Source organism: Phascolarctos cinereus, unplaced genomic scaffold (assembly GCF_003287225.1).
Source record: "Phascolarctos cinereus isolate Bilbo 61053 unplaced genomic scaffold, phaCin_HiC Scaffold_7;HRSCAF=346, whole genome shotgun sequence".
NCBI classification, from domain to species: Eukaryota; Metazoa; Chordata; class Mammalia; order Diprotodontia; family Phascolarctidae; genus Phascolarctos; species Phascolarctos cinereus.
Genome location: NW_027556180.1, coordinates 191,194,647 through 191,213,617, shown reverse-complemented (window position 1 = coordinate 191,213,617; position 18,971 = coordinate 191,194,647). Strand labels below are relative to the sequence as shown.

At 33.7% G+C, this 18,971-nt stretch overlaps 1 pseudogene; it reads right to left on the bottom strand.

The window, feature by feature from the left end:
* Nucleotides 1-16,378, bottom strand: part of LOC110202269 (large ribosomal subunit protein uL23 pseudogene) — a 74,893-nt pseudogene extending 58,515 nt beyond the window's left edge.
* Nucleotides 16,379-18,971: the final 2,593 nt, after the last annotated feature.

Below are 18,971 nucleotides of genomic sequence, written 5' to 3'. Positions count from 1 at the left end.
TCCTTTTTCTTGATTTTTTTTGGGGGGCGATATATGGCTGATATGGATATTTGTTTTGCATATGTACACTTTTTTATAATGGCTTTATTTTTCTTTTCTTCTCAATGGATAAGAGAGGGAAAATGAGAGGGGTAGAATTTGGAACTGAAAATAAATTTAGTTTAATTTAAAAAAAAAGAAAAAAGACCTGGGTTGAAATCCCAACTCAAAATATTAGTATGTGACTTTTGTTAAGTTGATTCACTTCCTTGTATCTATTTTTCTATGATATTATAAATAATTCCTGTATCTTTTATCTTCATTAGACTATTTAACTTACCATAATTATTAGGGAGGAAAATAAGTAACAATAATGAAAGTAAGATCATAGGTTGATGTCTTTTTTTTAAGAGATAAGAATTTTCTCAGGGAAATTGAGACATGGCACTAAAAAATATACTTGTTATGACATAAAAAATTGATAGAATATACCATGTACTGTGATTGTAAACAGTCTCTAATTACATTCCAAAAGTCATTTGGAAATTAGAGCAAAAGGAATGGTGAACATGCTCACAGAAAAACAACCAAACACATACACACACACACACACACACACACACACACACACACAAAACCAATTTAAATTATGTAGAAAAATGTGTACAATATAGCTTTTATCACTATCTAAACTACTCTCTTCAATATTACTAATGTCCTCTTCATCTTCATATACAATAATGCTTTTAGTTCTCATTTGTTCTTTTTGGAATCTATTACATTTAATCATTTTACTCCATTGCCATATCTCCTCTTTTTGCAGATTTTGTAACTCTAAACTCTCATATGTTTCCTTCCTACTTTTTCAAACATTTTGCTGTTTCTTTTGTTGACTCCTAATTCTCCTTCTATCTCCTAAACATGATTATTTACCTAAATCTTTTTCTATCTCCTTACTTTTCTCCTTCTTCTCTTCCATTTTGTAATGTCATCTATTCTTGTTATTTTAATTGTCACTATGCTGGTGAGGGTTAAAATGTCTTTCCTCTCTATTTGTGTCCGGTAGAATTCTGCTTCTCTCATTAACAATTTCACTGCTACTAGATCATTCCTTTTCATGTTTTCCATGCTATTGTGCTCTTTAAAACCTAGGTCCTACTATTCCATCAGAAACCCAACTGCTGCATCCTTGACCACCAATTACATGTCTAGTTGTTCTACCTCTTTTCATTTCCATGTACCTCACTGGGATAGGAGAATGAGGAGTCAGAATATTCTTTGGTATTTCTACTTCCAGGTCCTCTCTTTTTATAAGCATTTAGCAATCTCATATTTTAATGGTCTTTATCATTTTACATAATTTTTCAAGTTTGTTACTATGATCTTCAGATGTTCAGTTCACTTTCCTTTCTTTTTAAATAAGTTTGCACATTGCTAACAAGCTTCCTCTATTCCACAACTGCTACTGTGATACTTGGTGATTTCAAGGTGTGATGCATGTTTATGCCTTATAATATTTTGACCTCCCAATTAGTCAATGTTCTTAACTCCTTTTTCTGTCTTTACTACATGTGTGCTACACATAGTATATCCCTCATAGATACACATTACATCCCACCATTCATTCAACAAACTTATTAAAAGCTTTTTATGTGCCACACAAAGTGATAATAACTAAGTAAGCAAATAAAAGAAAAACAGACCAATAACATTTTGCACTCTGAAATTTCCATGTCTAATCATAATTTCTTTCTACTTTACTCTTCCTTATTTTTTTTAATTTTTCTCATCACAATCTTTGTCCTGTTTCTTCCAATCTATTCACCATACCTACTCTGCCATCAAAATCCTCTTATGACATAGTTTCATAATTAGCTATGTCAAATAAACATTATTCTACAACCGTGCTGGGTTTATCTACTTATTGCTCTATGATACAGGCCATGCCAATCCTTAATGTTATCCATGCCATCTCTCTTCTCTATTACTACAGTGTACTTATCCAGTTCACTAGAAAATTATTTTATAACTCAATTTTATTCCTTTTGGATTGCTTCTCCTTTCTGTGTTTTAAATGTGCCAAAATACTAAATCTGCTGGCCTTTTTCTTTTTGAGTCATCATTCAACAGGACCTCAATGTAATTTTTTTTGACATCCCCATCTTTCTAAATACTCTTTCCTTCCTTGGCACTAAAAACACTTTTTTCTTCTCTGATTTTAATAGCCTCCTTTGATGTATTATCATCCGCATCTCTTCCTGAATTTATCCTGGTTCCATCTTGGACTATGTTTTCTACACTACACTCTTCTATTGTTGGTCTCATTTACAAAGAATCATAAAATCATATAAATGAATAGATAGCAGAAAACTCAAAGATTATGGTCACAATTAATCATCTTCATTCCAAATAAATGTTTGAAATTACAAAAATTCATTAATGCTTATTGACAATGAAAAACTAAGCCACAGTAACTATGATACTTTCTGAGGAGGTTGATACTCAATATGTTTAAACATGAAACATTTTTGTGTGTGTGGAATTAAAAGCAATCTAAGCTCTGCACTGTGTCAGCAGTTCCTTTACTTCTACATTGTCTGGCCGGTGGGGACACGAATTAGGCTTATTCTAAAGATGGTCATGTTTTCCCAAGAGTTAAGGAAAAGTCTTTCTTCATATGCAAATGAGGAAATACAGGAACTCCTGACCTCTCAAAATAAATGAAGTTATTTTCAAAACTGGAAATGCCCACCTCAGGATCATTGTTCTGTCATGTGTGTTCAGAGGGGAAAAGAAACAAACAAGTTAAAGAGGTTTCCAGTGGCCTGAGATCTATTCTCAGGATTGCTTAGGCAGCATATTTGCAAACAGCCATGTATGAGTAACTACCATAGTTACCAAAAAGAAAAGGGCACCATCCTTCCCCTCACAGAATTTTTTTTTCCAACAGAGAGCCTCTACAGAGTATGAAGACAAGTGACTGGAATGAAATATCAGGGGGCAGAGGCCCTCTTTTAAAATTCTAGTGAGTGAGTCATTCTTCCTAGCTTTGTGGCCAATTTTCTTTTATATAGTCTCTTGCTTCTGCTGTAAACACTGAGGCAATGTTGTGTCATCTCAAAACACATTCCTGGTCTCTATTCAGTAAAATCCATTTACTTCCTATTGCCTTCAGGAGAAAATACAAAATAGTCAGTTTGGCACTTAAAGACCTTCATAACTTAATTCTTTTCTATCTTTCTAGTTTTCTTACACCTTACTCCCTGACATATACTCTTAAATAAAGTGACTCTGGTCTCCTGGTTGTTTACTCTCATTTCTGGTCTGGGCATTTGCTCTGGCCATCCCTAATTCCTGGAATGATTTCCCTCCTCTGCTCTATCAATATCTATAGCTTTTTTTTTTAAAGTAACAACTAAAATTATACTTTCTACAGAAATCCTATCCCAACCTCTCATAAATCAAGTGCCTTCCCCTAGTTAATTATTTCCTATTTATCCTGTTTATAGCTTACTTTGAATATATTTCTTTGTGTGTTGTCCTCCTCATTTGATTGTAAGTTCTTTGAGGCCAAGGATCACTTTTTTGCCTCTTTTTGTATGTCCAGTGTTGAGAATAGTGCCTGGCACATAATAGGAACTAAATTAATGTTTATTGATTGAATGATTCTATGTGCAAGCTTACATAGGATTTATCACTTTATTTTCTAGTCAAAAGGATGTGAAAAGACATCTCTTGAAATGTTAAATCCTTTGGGTAATAAAATAAATGAAAATTAAAATATTTCTGAGATTACACAATAAGCTCATTAAATTGGTTAAAGTAGCAAAAACCTCTCAAAGTTTAATTTTTATGTGATTGTGGTAAAATACTCATTAATGTAATTCTGGACAAACTGATTCAGTAGTTTTAAATGTGAGTAAATAGTAGTACCATTTAAGAAGGTGAGTTAGGAAGCCAACCACACACTATTATTACTTTTTTGGAAGTGAATAATTTCTTTTTAAAATTTTTAAAATTTTATTTGTTTGTTTTTAGTCTTCAACATTCACTGCTACAAGATTTTGAGTTCTAAATTTTCTGTCCATCTCTCCCTTCCCCTGACCCCAAGGCAGCATATAAATTGGTATGGTCTCAACATGTACATTCATATTTAACCTATTTTCACTTCAGTAATTTTGTAAAGAAGAATTAGAACCAAAGAGAGAAACCACAAGAAAGAAGAAACAAAGAGACAGAGAGAGAGAGAGAGAGAGAGAGAGAGAGAGAGAGAGAGAGAAAGGGGGGGAGCAAATAACATGCTTTGATCTACATTTAGACACCATAGTTCTTTTTCTAGATGTATACAACATTTTCCATCATGAGTTCTTTGGAGTTGTCTTAGATCCTTGCCTTGCTAAGAAGAGATAAGTCTATCAAAGTTAGTCATCACACAATGTGGCTGTTACTGTGTACAGTGCTCTCCTGGTTCTTCTCACTTCAGTCAGCATGAGTTCATATAAGTCTTTCCAGGATTTTCTGAAGTCAACCTGTTCATCTTCTCTAATAGTACAATAGTATTCCATTGTATACGTATACCACAACTCTTTCAGCCATTCCCTAAATGATGGGCATCCCCTCAATTTCCAATTCTTTGACACTACAAAAAGCTGTTATAAATATTTTTATACATGTGGGTCCTTTTCCCATTTATATGGTGTCTTTGGGACACAGACCTAGTAGTGGTATTGCTGGATCAAAGAGGATACATGGTTTTATATTCCTTTTGCCGTAGTTCCAAATTGCTCTCCTGCATGGTTGGATAAGTTCACAAAACCACCAAAAATGCATTAGTGTTCCAATTTTCCTACATCTCCAACATTTATCATTTTCCTGTTTTGTCACATTGGCCAATCTGATATGTGTGATACGGTACCTAAAAGTTGTTTTGAATTGCACTTCTCTAATCAATAGTGATTTAGAGCGTTTTTTTTATATGACTATAAATGGCTTTAATTTCTCCATTTGAAAACTGCCTGTTCATATCCTTTGACCATTTATCAATTCAGGAATGATTTGTATTCTTACAAATTTGATTGAATTTTGTATGTATTTTAGAAATGAGGTCCTTATTAGAGACACCGGTGGTAAAATTTCTTTCCCAGTTTTCTACTTCCATCCTCATCTTTGTTTCATTGGCTTTGTTTGTGCAAAAACTTTCAATTTAATGTAATCAAAATTATCCATTTTACATTTCATAATGTTCTCTATCTCCTATTTGGTCATAAATTCTTCCATTTTCCTTAAATCTGACAGGTAAACCATTCCTTTCTTTCCCAGTTTGCTTATAGTATCAACCTTTGTATCTAAATTGTGTAGCCATTTTGACTTTATTTTGGTATACGACATAAGATGTTGGTCTATGCCTAGTATCTACCATACTAGTTTCCAGTTTTCCCAACACTTTTTGTCAAATAGTGAGTTCTTATTCCAGAATCTGGAGTCTTTTGCTTTATCAAACAGTAGATTACTATAGTCATTGACTACAATGTCTTCTGTACCTGATATATTCTACTGATCCATCACTCTATTTCTTACCCAGTACCAAGTAGTTTTGATGCTTGTTGTTTATAATGCAATTTAAGATCTGGTATGGCTAGGTCATCCTTTCTGGCATTTCTTTTTATTATTTTCCTTCATATTCTGGACCTTTTATTTTTCCTGATGAATTTTGTTATTTTTTTCTCCCTCTATAAAATACTTTTTTTTTCATAATTTTATTTGGATGGCACTGAATAAGTAAATTAATTTAGGTAGAATTGTAATTTTATTATATTACATTGGCTTACCCATGAGCAACTGATATTTTTCCAATTATTCATACCTCACTTGATTTGTGTGAGAATCCCAAATATGTTATAATGTCTACAATAACTTTAAATGGAAAGTCTTTTTATCTCTTGCAATTGGGCTTTGTTAGTAATATAGTGAATTCCAATTATTCATGTGGGTTTATTTTACATCCTGCAACTTTGCTAAAGTTGTTCATTATTTCACAAACTTTTCTACCTGATTCTCTAGGATTCTCTAAGTATATCATCATGTCATCTGCAAAAGTGATAGGTTTGTTTCTTCTTTGCCTATTATAATTATTTCAATTTCTTTTTCTTCTCTTATTGCTAAAGCTAATGTTTCTAGTACCCTATTGAATAATAGTGGGGATAATGGACATCCTTGGTTAATCCCTGATCTTTTTGGAAATGCTTCTAGCTTATTCCCATTACATATAATGCTCGCTGATGATTTTAGGTAAATGCTATTCATCATTTCAAGGAAGATTCCATTTATTCCTATGTTCTCTAGTGGTTTAACAGGAAAGAGTGTTGTATTTTGTCATAAGCCTAAAAAATCTTAAATTTATAATTCCATGATAAGCATTTGTCAAGTGATGAATTACCAATCAGAAGTCATTTATTAAGTACATCCTGTATGACACATGTGAAAATTGAACAAATTTTTATTCAAAAAGACCTTGCATACTATTGAGGGAAAAAAACAAGACATTCATAAGCACACACAGAATTAGTATTAAAGGAACAAATGCAAATAATTACAAGATAATTAAATCTAAAGCAGCTCATGAGGGAATAATAAAAAGTGGAGAGAATCATGAAAAACTACATAGAGAAGTCGTACAGTGAGTAGGAAAACATGAAGATGAGAAAAAGACTTTTTTGAGAGAAACAGAAAGAAAGCCAGGTTGGTTGGATTGCACAGTGAGAGAGGAGTAATGACTAATTACTAGCCCAGAAAGTCTGGAAAGACAGGCTGGGGAAAGGTTGTGAAGTGTTTTAAAAACCAAACAGAAATTTATATTTGATTATAGAGGAACCACTAGAGACAAATTTATTTAAATATGCTATCAATTGACATCAATCCATATGTTACAATGTTTCAATGATGTTCCTCAGTTTCACAAATGATGTTTGACAAAGTTTAAATGAAAAAAAAAGACAATTAATTTCCTCTTCATGGTGAGGTTTTCCACATGCTCCTATTTCATAAATAGCATCTTTTTAATTGTATCCGGTCTCAAGCAATAAAACATCTTAGCAAAAATCATGTGAAAACAGTGGATGAAAACTGCATAATGTAGTTTATTGTACAGTCTATTGGATTATTTCATATACCTATGGACTCAAACTTGGGTCAACACACACATACCTACACACATGTCTTGAACATGAAGCCTGGAAAATAAATAGGTCCAAGAAATCAGTGGAAAAGAGAGAGAATGATGGATCAGATTTTATAGGTTGTAAGGTGTTTTAAAAGCCTTTCAACAATATCCCTACAGATGCTCTCCTTTTTCAATTCAACATTTTCCACATGATATATATGTCTTTTCATCTTGGACTTGACAATCTGAGAAGACTCTGTAGGGCAGAAATAGAAATGAGGGGATTCTTACATAATACGCGAAGTTACTTTAAACCTGATTCAGTTATTGAGCACAGGCTACGGTTTGTAGGCAACTGAATGGCAGCTCATCAACAAACAAGAATTTGCCTATACCTAGTTTCTGCCATGCTGTTTTCCAGTTTTCCTAAGAGTTTTTATCAAATAGTGAGTTCTTATTTCAAAAGCTTGGGTCTTTGGGTTTACCAGCACTAAATAACTGTGATCACTTATTGTTCGCCTAATCTATTCCACTAATCCAACACACTATTTCTTACCCAGTATCAGATTGTTTTGAAGATTACCACTTTATAATACAGTGTGAGGTATGGTAGAGCTGGCCACCTGCCTTCACACTTTTTTTTTCACTGATTCCTTTGATATTCTTGACCTTTTCTTTTTCCATATGAATTTTGTCGTATTTTTTCTAGGTCTGTAAAATATTTATGGTAGCTTGATTGGTATGGTACTAACATCTCATCATAAACAAGTTTTCACACTCAAACACTACTGTACTTCAGAATATCTTTCCCCATAATATTTAGTCTCTCTTTAATCTTCAGTCACTCCCTGTCTATTGCTTCTTTCCATGTAGAGAAATTCCTATGTCTTCACTATCTTCAAAAAATAAATAATAAATCACCTTGATTGATTCATCCGTCCCTGCTAGCTGTGGCTAAACTCCTTGAGAAGACCATCTACATTTTGTTTCTCATCTTCATTTCATATCACTCACTTCTTAACCTAATATAGTCTAGTTTCTGACTTCATCATGCAAGTGAATCTACCCTTTCCAAAGTTGCCAGTGATCTCTAAATAGTCAAATCTAATGACCTTTTTCCTTAATGCCCATCCTTCTGGACCTCTCTGTAACCTCTTCTGCTGCAATCTCTTCTTCTTTATACTTTCTCTCTCTATCTCTAGTTTAGAGTAGAGACCTCTGTTAGATCTGTCTTCGATTTCCTTTGCTGGATGTTCATCCATGGTATGACTATTAATTGTGAATCACATTCTCCTGGGTCCTTTTCTTCTATATTATTTCATTCCATCATCTTCTATAGATTCAATTATCATCTCTGTGTTGATGATGATTTGAGAACTACTTATGCAGTCCTAAATTCTCTCCCAACTTCCTGTCTTATGTTTCAAACTGCTTATTGGGCATCTCAAACTTAATGTCCCATAGAAATTTCAAACGCAACTTGTCTAAAGTTTAACTCATTGTATTCCCTCCTCCTAGAAGCCTTCCCCTCTTAACTTTTCTCAAGGGTACCACCAACTGCCCAGTCACTCTGTCTCTAAATCTAATTGACTTCCTCAAATCTTCATTCTCCCTCAATTCTTTTTAGCAGTTACTTGCTAAATCCTGTTGATCCTACCTTCAGAACATTTCTCTCAAACATGCTGTTCTCTCCTCTGACACTTTAAGCAGTGTTGTTCAAGTCTTCATAGCTTCTTGACTGTACTACTGCAATGATCTTCTGATTGGTCTCCTTTACTCAAATCTCTTTCAGCTTCACTAATTTATCTAAATGGTCTTCGTAAAGTATAGGTTTTACGTTCTCACTTTCCTTTTCATAAAATCCAATGGCTCCTTATCACCTTTAGAATCAAGCATAAAATCATCTGTTTTACATTCAAAGTGCTTCATAATAACCCCCTATTCTACCTTTCCTGTACTGTCACCCTTGTTTTCTCCTCATCTCATACACTCTTAAATCCAGTGGGAGTGGCCCCCTTAATGTTCCTAATACAAGACACTCCATCTCCTGACTCTCAACATTTTCACTGGCTCTTCCCCTTGACTACAATTCTTTCCCTCTCCTCATCTATGTGTCCTGAGATTACTGATCACATATTTGTTGTTTTATTTTGCTTTTATTTGTCACAATACCTAATTACTTGTAGAGAGACAAATTGACTGAATCGTCACACATAAAGGCTTACTTCAGTCATTGCACTCTCACTCAAATGAAGCCAAAGAGAAAAAAAGATGTCTCACTTTGGCTATTTAGTGCCTTTTTGAAAGCACTCTGAGTTCCATCTCAGCAGCCAACCAAAAAGCACATAGAAGGTATAATGCAGGAGAAAAAAAAACATACATAGGATATGTCACATTCTACCATCCATGCATCCATGTTGGCAGTTGCACTAAATTGAATATGATATGCATGCTTGTATGGGTTAAGTTCTCTTTCTGTAATTCTTCTATCTATGTATCTATGTATCTATCTATCTATGTGTATATGTGTGTGTGTGTGTATGTATATATATATATACATACATACATACATACATACATACATACATACATACATATTCTTTTTAGTAGAGAAAACATATTTTTGATTCCATCTTTCTCTTTCTATACCTCCAATAAACCACTTTGTCCCTCTTGATATCCTCTCCTTCCTGCCTTTCTCTTTCCAAACTCCATATTTCTGGCTCATTTTTTGCCTAAGTTTTCAGGCTACAATATTTCAGTTTTCTGGCAATTTTGCCCACAAGTTGCCTGTTACCACAAAAGTGGAAAATCAATGAAATTTATCTGAAGAGGATGCTTTCTTTAACTATAAAGTATTTAATTTCTTTGATGCATGAGTCCCCCTGAAGTATGCAATGAAGATAGAGCCTACATACCCATTAAAAAGTCTGCTGTAATAAGTCAAGTATCAGGAATAGACTTTCATTAGAACACTGTGAATGTTTTCCTTCTAACAGGGCCTGGATATCATAATGTCCTTGGTTCCAAGTAGAAACATGTCAGTGAATCCCTTCCTTGCTACTAGCAGTGCATTTTTGGAGGTGTCCTCTGAAGGCTCAAATAATTGAGATTTGACTGCATGCTTTAGTTTAGTTTTAAACTGCCAGTAACTGATCTTGTATAGAGAGTTTGAGGCTTACCTATGATACTGGTTTTAGCCACTCTTGTACTACCATAGTTGAATGCTGCCCTTGCAATCTCTTCAAGATGACTGCTGCCTCTTTCTTCACCATGCCTTGAAAATCTTAAGTTATGCCTGGCAGCCTTTCCTTAAATGAAACAAATAAAAAAAAGCCCTAATACTTTCAGTATTTACTGGCTAAACTAATTCTATTTTGAAGACTTTTTAGTCCTAGCTAGTTATCTTAAGTATCATAAATTTAGAGCTGAAAAGGACTTTAGATACCACCTGGTCCAACTCCCATTTTTCTGATGGGAGAAATGAGATCCAAGGTCAAACAGGTCATTAAATAGAAGAACTAAGTTGCAATCCAAACTTTCTAACTCTGAAGCCAGAACTCTTTCTGTGGTATCATACCACCTCCATAACTCTTGTTATCCTTATTTTAACTAAAATTATCTATTATTTTAAAATCTAAAAGTAGAAATTAGGGAGTATTTCAAATAATATCAAGAGTAATGCATATTTAATATTTTTAAACTTTACATATCCGTTTGAGCTTAAAAAGAACAGCTCTTCAAATTTTAATGCAAATACTTTCTATGTTCCAGCTTGCTGGAGGATATAACATTAAAAAAAAATCTAATTCCTAAATTACAATTACTTCTTTAACTTGAGCATATTTATATATGAATTTATATATTTTTGTGTATAAATTAAACTGAATAATTTAATTAAACTGGATAATTCAAATATTAAATGAAAACTGAGTAATATCAACTCATTGAAATGAATGTGTCTGATTGCTTACTTTTCATTCTCACATTTCAAAAAATAGCATGTAGATATTTTAAAGTCATATTTATTATAGATTTTTTTCTATAAAATGATAGTTCTATGAACATGTCATAAAAATATGCATGTGATAGGGAAAACTTTATTAATGTTTTGGGAAAATGTGGGTGGAAAAATATGATATTACTAACAGGATTTTTCCAGTAACAAATATCATTGTATCATCTAGAATGTTCTATATATTCATACTCACATTCCAACTCATATGTGTAAATAAAATCATTAGGTCTATTTAATCTCATTTTTATTTATGTATGTTGAAAATTAATTTTTGAAAAAAATGAGACAAGTAGCTTTACTAGATCAAGTGTAGTCAAGAGAGATTTGTGCTAAAGCCAATACAATTTTGAGGTCATTGTTGTGTAGTCATTCAATTATGTCTTACTCTTTGTGATCCCATGTACCATACTGTCCATGGGGTTTTCTTGGCAAAGAGATTGAAATAATTTGCCATTTCCTTCTTCAGTGAATTAAAGCAAACAGAAGTAACTTACAGAGGGTCACAACTAGGGTCTTTTTGACTCCAGGATCAGTGTTCTATCCACTGAACCACCTAGCTGCCTCCATTTGAGGTCACTAAGGGCATCTAAAAAGGGGAAGGACAACAGGAACTTTTTTTTTAGGGGGCAACTCATACTCATACTTTGTTGGTACCAAAAAATAAAATGTCCAAAAGAATGTTAATAATTACCAACACATATGCTTACTTCCCTAACTACACAAAAATTTTGTCACAGATTCACGTATACATAGAATTCTTTATGGGAATGGGAATGCGAAGATAACGCATAATGTTTAACAAATTATGCTTCAGAGTAGATCACATCTTTATAAATAGAACATTGTTTGAATGATGTAGAGAATTTAAGATTTCATTGACTCTACTATTTCTTGACTATGAAAATGTATTTTATTTAGTAGAACAAAAAATTGTGTTAAAGGTTCTCTACAACAAGGTGTTTCCAATGTAATTATCAAAGTCATATAGAACTGAAAGATGTAACAACAGGAATACCATTGTTTTATTGCCCCTGATTATTAATACCATCCATGGCAAAAAGGGAGCAACTATATGCTCATCAAAGGTGTTTACTATTGTGAAAAAGAAACTGGAAACCTTCCTGGGCCAAGAAACCAAATTTTATTAAGAGAAACCAATGTGAAGTCTACAGTCCACCCATTTTAGTCTGAGAACCCAAGATACAAAATTCACTTATTTATTCATTAATTATGTATGGTACAAAAACGTCTTCTGGAAATTGATTAATGTGGAGCACAAGATTCCATTTTACAGGTCTTTATGTCCTAACTTTGTGTTGTTTTTTCATTTGTTTGTTTTTTATTTTGTTTTTGTTTTTGTTTTTTTTCCCCTATGGCCTCCTAACTTTATAGGGCTTTCTTACTTGACCATTTTAAAGCAAAGTATGATTATTATACTTGCATACTTAAGAGTCACACTTTATACTGATTGAATTTATACTCTTAAGGTTAACTGACATAGTCATTCACCGGGGACAGCATTATAGTTCCACTTACACAGATTTTCACCTGGAACTTTACTCTCACTATAAATCCCACAATTACTTCTTATCTTATTAAAATGATTGTATCTGTTAAATGATTAAGTATCAAAGCAATGTAAAAAAATCAAGACATTGGTTATTGATCTTTCCTGTTTCATTGTTATCATGGAGTATTTGTAGCACACACTCTAAATGGAAAAGGAATTCCTGCTGCACAGTGATGAACTCTTGTTTATAATTGGCTGACATCTTCAAACCTTAGAACATTTCAGCACCTCTTAAAGGAAATATGTAACCACTTGCAAGAATTAAACTTAATTACAGACAGACAGACACACACACACATTTTAGTTTTTCTGAATTATTATGTGTAAATAGATTGACATTGCATGGAAATGATTAATCCATACATTTATCTTTGACAGACATTGTACAGGTACAATGAGCTGGCTCAACTTTGAAAAAAGGGAAAGAAAGTGGGCTTATACTTGACTTAGAAAATTTTGCAACATTTCTAGTGAACTTAAGCTTCTCCCTGGAATAATGGGCAAAATCTTTAACATCAACATTCCTTTTAGTAAAGTTACATGACTATAAATCATGGAATATAACCATTTCTAAAGAATTAAGTTATTGCTTTTGATTAATGAAATTCAAATTAAAACAATTCTGAGTACACCTCACACATATTACATTTTCTAATATGACAGAAAAGGAAAATGATAAGTGATAGAGAAGATGTGGGAAAGTTAGAAGCACAAATGCATTGTTGCTGGAGTTGTGAACTGATCCAACTATTCTGGAGAATAATTTGGAACTATGTTCAATGTACTATAAAACCATGTAGACCCTTTGACCCAGCAGTACTACTACTAGATCTGTATCAAAAGGAGATAATAAAAAAGGGAATAAGACCATATGTTCAAAAATATTTATAGCAGCTCTTTTTGTGGTGGCAAAGAATTGAAAATGGAGGGGAAGCCCATCATTTGGGGAGTGGCCAAATAAGTTGTGGTATATGAATGTAATGGAATACTTTTGCTCTATAAGAAGTGATGCACAGGTTGTTTTAAAAAAATACCCAGAAAAACTTATATGAACTGATACTGAGTGAAGTGAGCAAAGGCAGAACATTGTACATAGTAACAGCAATATTGTGCAATGATTAACTAAGATCCATGAGAATTCCAAGAGACTTGTGATAACAAAAGCTAATCACATCCAGAAAAAAGAATTAGGGAGTCTGAGTGCAGATCAAAGAATAATATTTTCACTTTGTTTTTTTTCTCCTTTCTACTGGCTTTTTTCCCTTTTGTTGTGATTCTTCTGTCACAACATAATGAATGTGGAAATATGTTTAACATGATTGTAAGAATTAAAGTTGCTGGTAACCCATAGTTGTGAATAATTAAGAGAAAGGCTGTAACATATAACTAATCAAGAATTGTGAAAGAGTCCTAAAGGATATGATCAGAAAGATCTATAAGTGGAAATGAAGTTGGTCAGTCATGTAGAGGCTAAGGGAATGTTGTTGGATAGGCTATGTGCTCCATTGTAACTCATGCAAGATCAAGAGATTGAAATAAATTAGGTTACTCTCCCATGAATTTGCCAAAAGTAATGAGAATGCCTTTCACAGAATGAGGTGACAAACTTTACTCTTGGATTGAGTATCCTTATTCACACTAATTAGATTAGAGCTTGATCAAAATATTAAAACATTTGAAAAGCAATTATAGCTATATCTTTTATTTTTGTAGGTCTTAAAATACTTCTCCATTTAACGTTAAGACTTTAGGAATACTCTTTGTAGTAACAAAAACCTGGAAATATAATAGGTACCTCTTGATTACTATATGGCTGAACAATTTATGTTATGTGGAGATAATATAACATTATTTTGCTTTAAGAAACTGTGAATATGAGGAATTCAGAAAAATGTGAATAAAAAAATCCTCTTGATTTTCCATGGCAGCAATACCTACATTACATAAAATTTGTTCAGCACATTAAGTATATATTTTGATCCCAGGAAGGCTCCCCAAAATCTAGGTCTAAGTTTACCTTTCTAGCCTTAATTTCTTCTTCACATAAGCTGTGTTCCAGACAAACCTGATTACTCTAAATTCTCAGATCTTATCCTTTCCCTCTATGTCTCCCTAGGACTCTCCACACCTACCCATACTCATCTCTGTCAGCTAAAATCCCTCCATTGAAAATGCAAATCAGGTGCCAATTCCTCTTTAAAGTCTTTCTCGTATCTCAATCAGGAAGTGATTTCTAAAACTTTGTATTTTTAATAATATTTTGCCAGTAATTTTTCTTTACATTGAACCCATTTTCTGTTGAATTGTAATGAATTAGCCAAGAGGAGATTCAGAGCTAGTCTTCGGATGTATGAATCTCATATTTAAATAATGCTAATGAACCATTTCTAAAATTATTAAATTATATAAATGATAATGGCAGTTTGTCATGGGGCCATGTCTCAGTGCCAGCAGGCCAGGTGAAAGTCTGTTCTAGGCTGGTCAAAAGATCCGTGACTCTTTTGATGATTGCATTTATTAACTACCTGGGCATCAAAATTCTTGCTATCCTTTTAACTCCAGAGTTATGTAAACAATTATACAAATTTTGTCTTAACTGCCAGAACTGAATTTTTGTTAAGCATCCATTTATGTCCTGGTACTACATGGGACTAGGTACAATTAAGGATCCTTCATGTCCTATGTATTTTACTTAGTTTTATTTTCTTAATAGTTATATTTATTTATCTTCATAGCTTCTGTGATGACTTTTCTCTCTATCAGCTGGGCTTTGAATATTTCTTATCTGCGTAGCCAATTCATGGTGGGAAAGCCTGGTTAATGCCTCAAACAATTCACTTCTTTGTTTGACTATGGCCTCAAATAGCCGTCTCATAGTCAGACCACTACTGTAATTTATTCCCAGTTATAACATCTTATCCCTGTCTTTTGGAAAAGGAAATACATGTATGGTAACTGTTAGAAATAGGCTTGACACCAAAAATTTAGTATCAAGAAAATTTATTACAGAGAAAGTCCAGAGGATTTAGACATTTCTGGCCAGAAGTGGGCTCCACCCCTCTTCAGGAGGGGTGGGCCCTGTGTACAAGGGCAAGTGTGCTTTTATGCAGTTGAATTCAGCCTCCCAGGCCAGGATTGGTCCATCCCTTCCCAGGTTACACCTTTTCTTACATGTTTCCCCTTGATATGCTCAAGTATGTTCCCCCTCTCTTGGTCATACCTCCCATGACTCCTTAATGAGGCTCTAATTTTATGCAGGGTGTGTCACATAAATAGTAATGAAGCTCATTAAGCAGGCACACTAACATTTTTCAGGTGTCCTCAGGTTGACCCCAACTGGTCTGAGCTGGCTTGACCCTTATCTTGATTTTGGGGTCTTCTTGGAACAATCCACTTACTTCCTATTGGTCAAGCCCAGCCCACCTACAGTGTACCACTTCCTGGGACCTTTGTTCTTTAAATCTCTGCATTATTCTCTTTCTCTGTGGAAATTTAACCTTTATCTGACTCTCACAGTAACCTATGCATTAATTCCTGTAATTACCAATAAGATTTGAATAATAAAATCCTCAATGTTTCTAACCTCCTTACTAGCAAGGATCTTATCTGTTATATCCAAGGAAATCAGTTCTGTCTGCAACGTCTGTTCCATGTAGGATGACTAATTTTACCTGTATTAGATACACCCCAGTCTTGATTTCCCCAATATTATTATTATGTAGTAGAAGCAATTTTTTTTTTATTCAGTAGTGTACAAATCTGCTGCTGGGAAACCAGCATCCTATTTGTTACCCACTGGTTCTGGAAAACAGGTTAGCCTACACAGTCAAACACAGTCTATATGCTGCCAATTTCCTCAGTAGTGGCAGATGCTATCTGTGGTCTTTTCCAGCATAGTCAACCTTATCCAGAGGGAAAGTACATAAACATTTGGTAGATTTTAGTTTCTCTGAATTCCAGAGCTACTGACTTCAATGAAGTTCTTGGGATGATAGTTTCCTATTATGTACTTCAGAAAGCCTAAAGAGCATTTATGTACTATGGTCCATCTCCTATTTTGATCTTCTTGATAGCTGGTACTCCTTATGTGAACAAACCTCTACAGAGTAATTAGTGTGTCTTAATTCATTGCCATAAAGCCAAAAGAAGGTAGGTTGCAGACTATTAGTAGAACAGTCAAAAACTCCAATCGCCCTCATGAATAACTCTGCTCTTTCTCTCATATTTCATTCATAAGAGCAGGAATAGAAGTCCACATAACCTTTGACTACCATTAACAATTTTTAAATTTGATTTAACAAAACATGACAAAACAAATTTTCTTTCTTTGAAGTTCATGTACACCAACTTTTACCAATGATGAAACCTGTTGTTTATTGATTTAAAAACAACAACAACAACAACAACTCTAATTTCCACCGTGAGTTTGGCTTCTTAATCTTCTCCCTCACTCTCAGTGTTAAAAATCAATCAGTCTCCTAGAACTGAAGTGCCTAAAATGCATACAATAGTTACTGTGCTAATTTCTGGGAGTACAAAGAAAGAGAAAAATTATTCCTTGCTCTCATGGCTCTTACAATGCAAAAAAAAATGTACAAACAAGATACATATAGGTATATTATGGGTTAATCTATGATTTCATTTTGTCTACCCGCTTTTTAACCAGACATATCTTCTACACCATATACAAACAGTTGTCATTCTTCTTCTGTCTGAACATCCCCAGAGATGAGGAAGCCATCTCAATTACATATTTAAACAGCTCTAAATTTTAGAAAATTCTTTCTCATATCAAGCTGAAATCTTGCTCTCTGCAAATACTATCTCTTGCTTTAGGCAATGAAGGCAAGCTTAATGCTTACCCTATATGAAGGATTTTAAATGTTAAAAATATTTTTTTCCTTTCCCAACATATGCCATCTTCTCTTCACCAGGATACACATTTCCAGTTCCATCAACTGATCATTGTATGACATGGTTTCAACTCCTTTTAATTTGTTCTAGTTCATCTATATCTTTCCCAAAATGGTTCCCAGAATAGAGCACAGTACCCAATTATTACCTAGCCAAGAAAGAGCAAAGGGAATTTAATTGCCCTTTTCTGGATACTGGCAATATAAATGTAATTTCATTGGTTATTTTTTCTCCATTTCATGTTGTATGCAGCCAAAAATAATAAATTCAAATATCAAGAATCTACAGTCAGCATTACACAGAAATTAGCACCTTCTACCTTAATGGAACCAGTAGCTTGGAATATTATATTCCAGCAGGCAAAAGAACATGGATTGCAACCAAAATAAACTACCCAGAAAACTGAGCAAAATCCTTCAGTTGAAAACATGTATATTCAATGAAATAGGGGACTTTTAGTTATTCTTGATGAAAAAACCAGTGCTGGACAGAAAATTTGATTTTGAAGTACAAGACTCAAGAAAAGCATTAAAAAGGTAAAGAGGGAAGAAAAAAATGTTATTCAATAAGGTTAAACATCCCTACACAGGAAAGATGATACTTTTTACTCTTGAGAACTGTATCTTTATTACAACATTTAGAAGGGGTTTACATAGATATAGGTTGTGGGAATAAGTTGACTTTCATGTGCTGATATAAGAAAACTTCAAGGGGTGAAAAAATGATTGTACAAGGAGAAGAGGAAAAGGGGTATAAGGTAAATTATATTAAATGAAGAGGCAGATAAGATTTATTATAGTACAGGGAAAGAAGTAAGGGGGATGGAGATTCTTTGTATCATCAGATTTGGCTCAAAGAGGAAGTAATATACACGCTCAATTGGCTATAGAAATTTATCTTATCCTATACAAGAACAGGAGGATAAAGAGGAAAGAAAAGGGAGTGGAATGGATGCAAGAGAGGGTAAAAGTGATAGGGGAAAATGAAAAAATGGAGGGGAGCTGATAAAAGGGATGTAGGATTAAGGGAAGTGATGGTTGGAAGTAAAACTCTGTTGAGGAGGGACAAGGTGAAAGAGAGAGAAAAGCATAAATGGGACAGGAGATAGGGTGGACAGAAATACACAGTAATCATAACTTGAATATCAATGAGATGAGTTCTCTCATCAAATGGAAGAGGATAGAAAAGTAGATTAAAAATAGAATCCTATTGTATTTTATTTACTAAATAACACTTTCAAAGCAGAAAGATATGTATAGAGTAAAGGTAAAAGGCTAGTGCAGAATATATTATGCTTCAGTTGAAGTTAAAAAGATAAAAAGAGCAGAGGT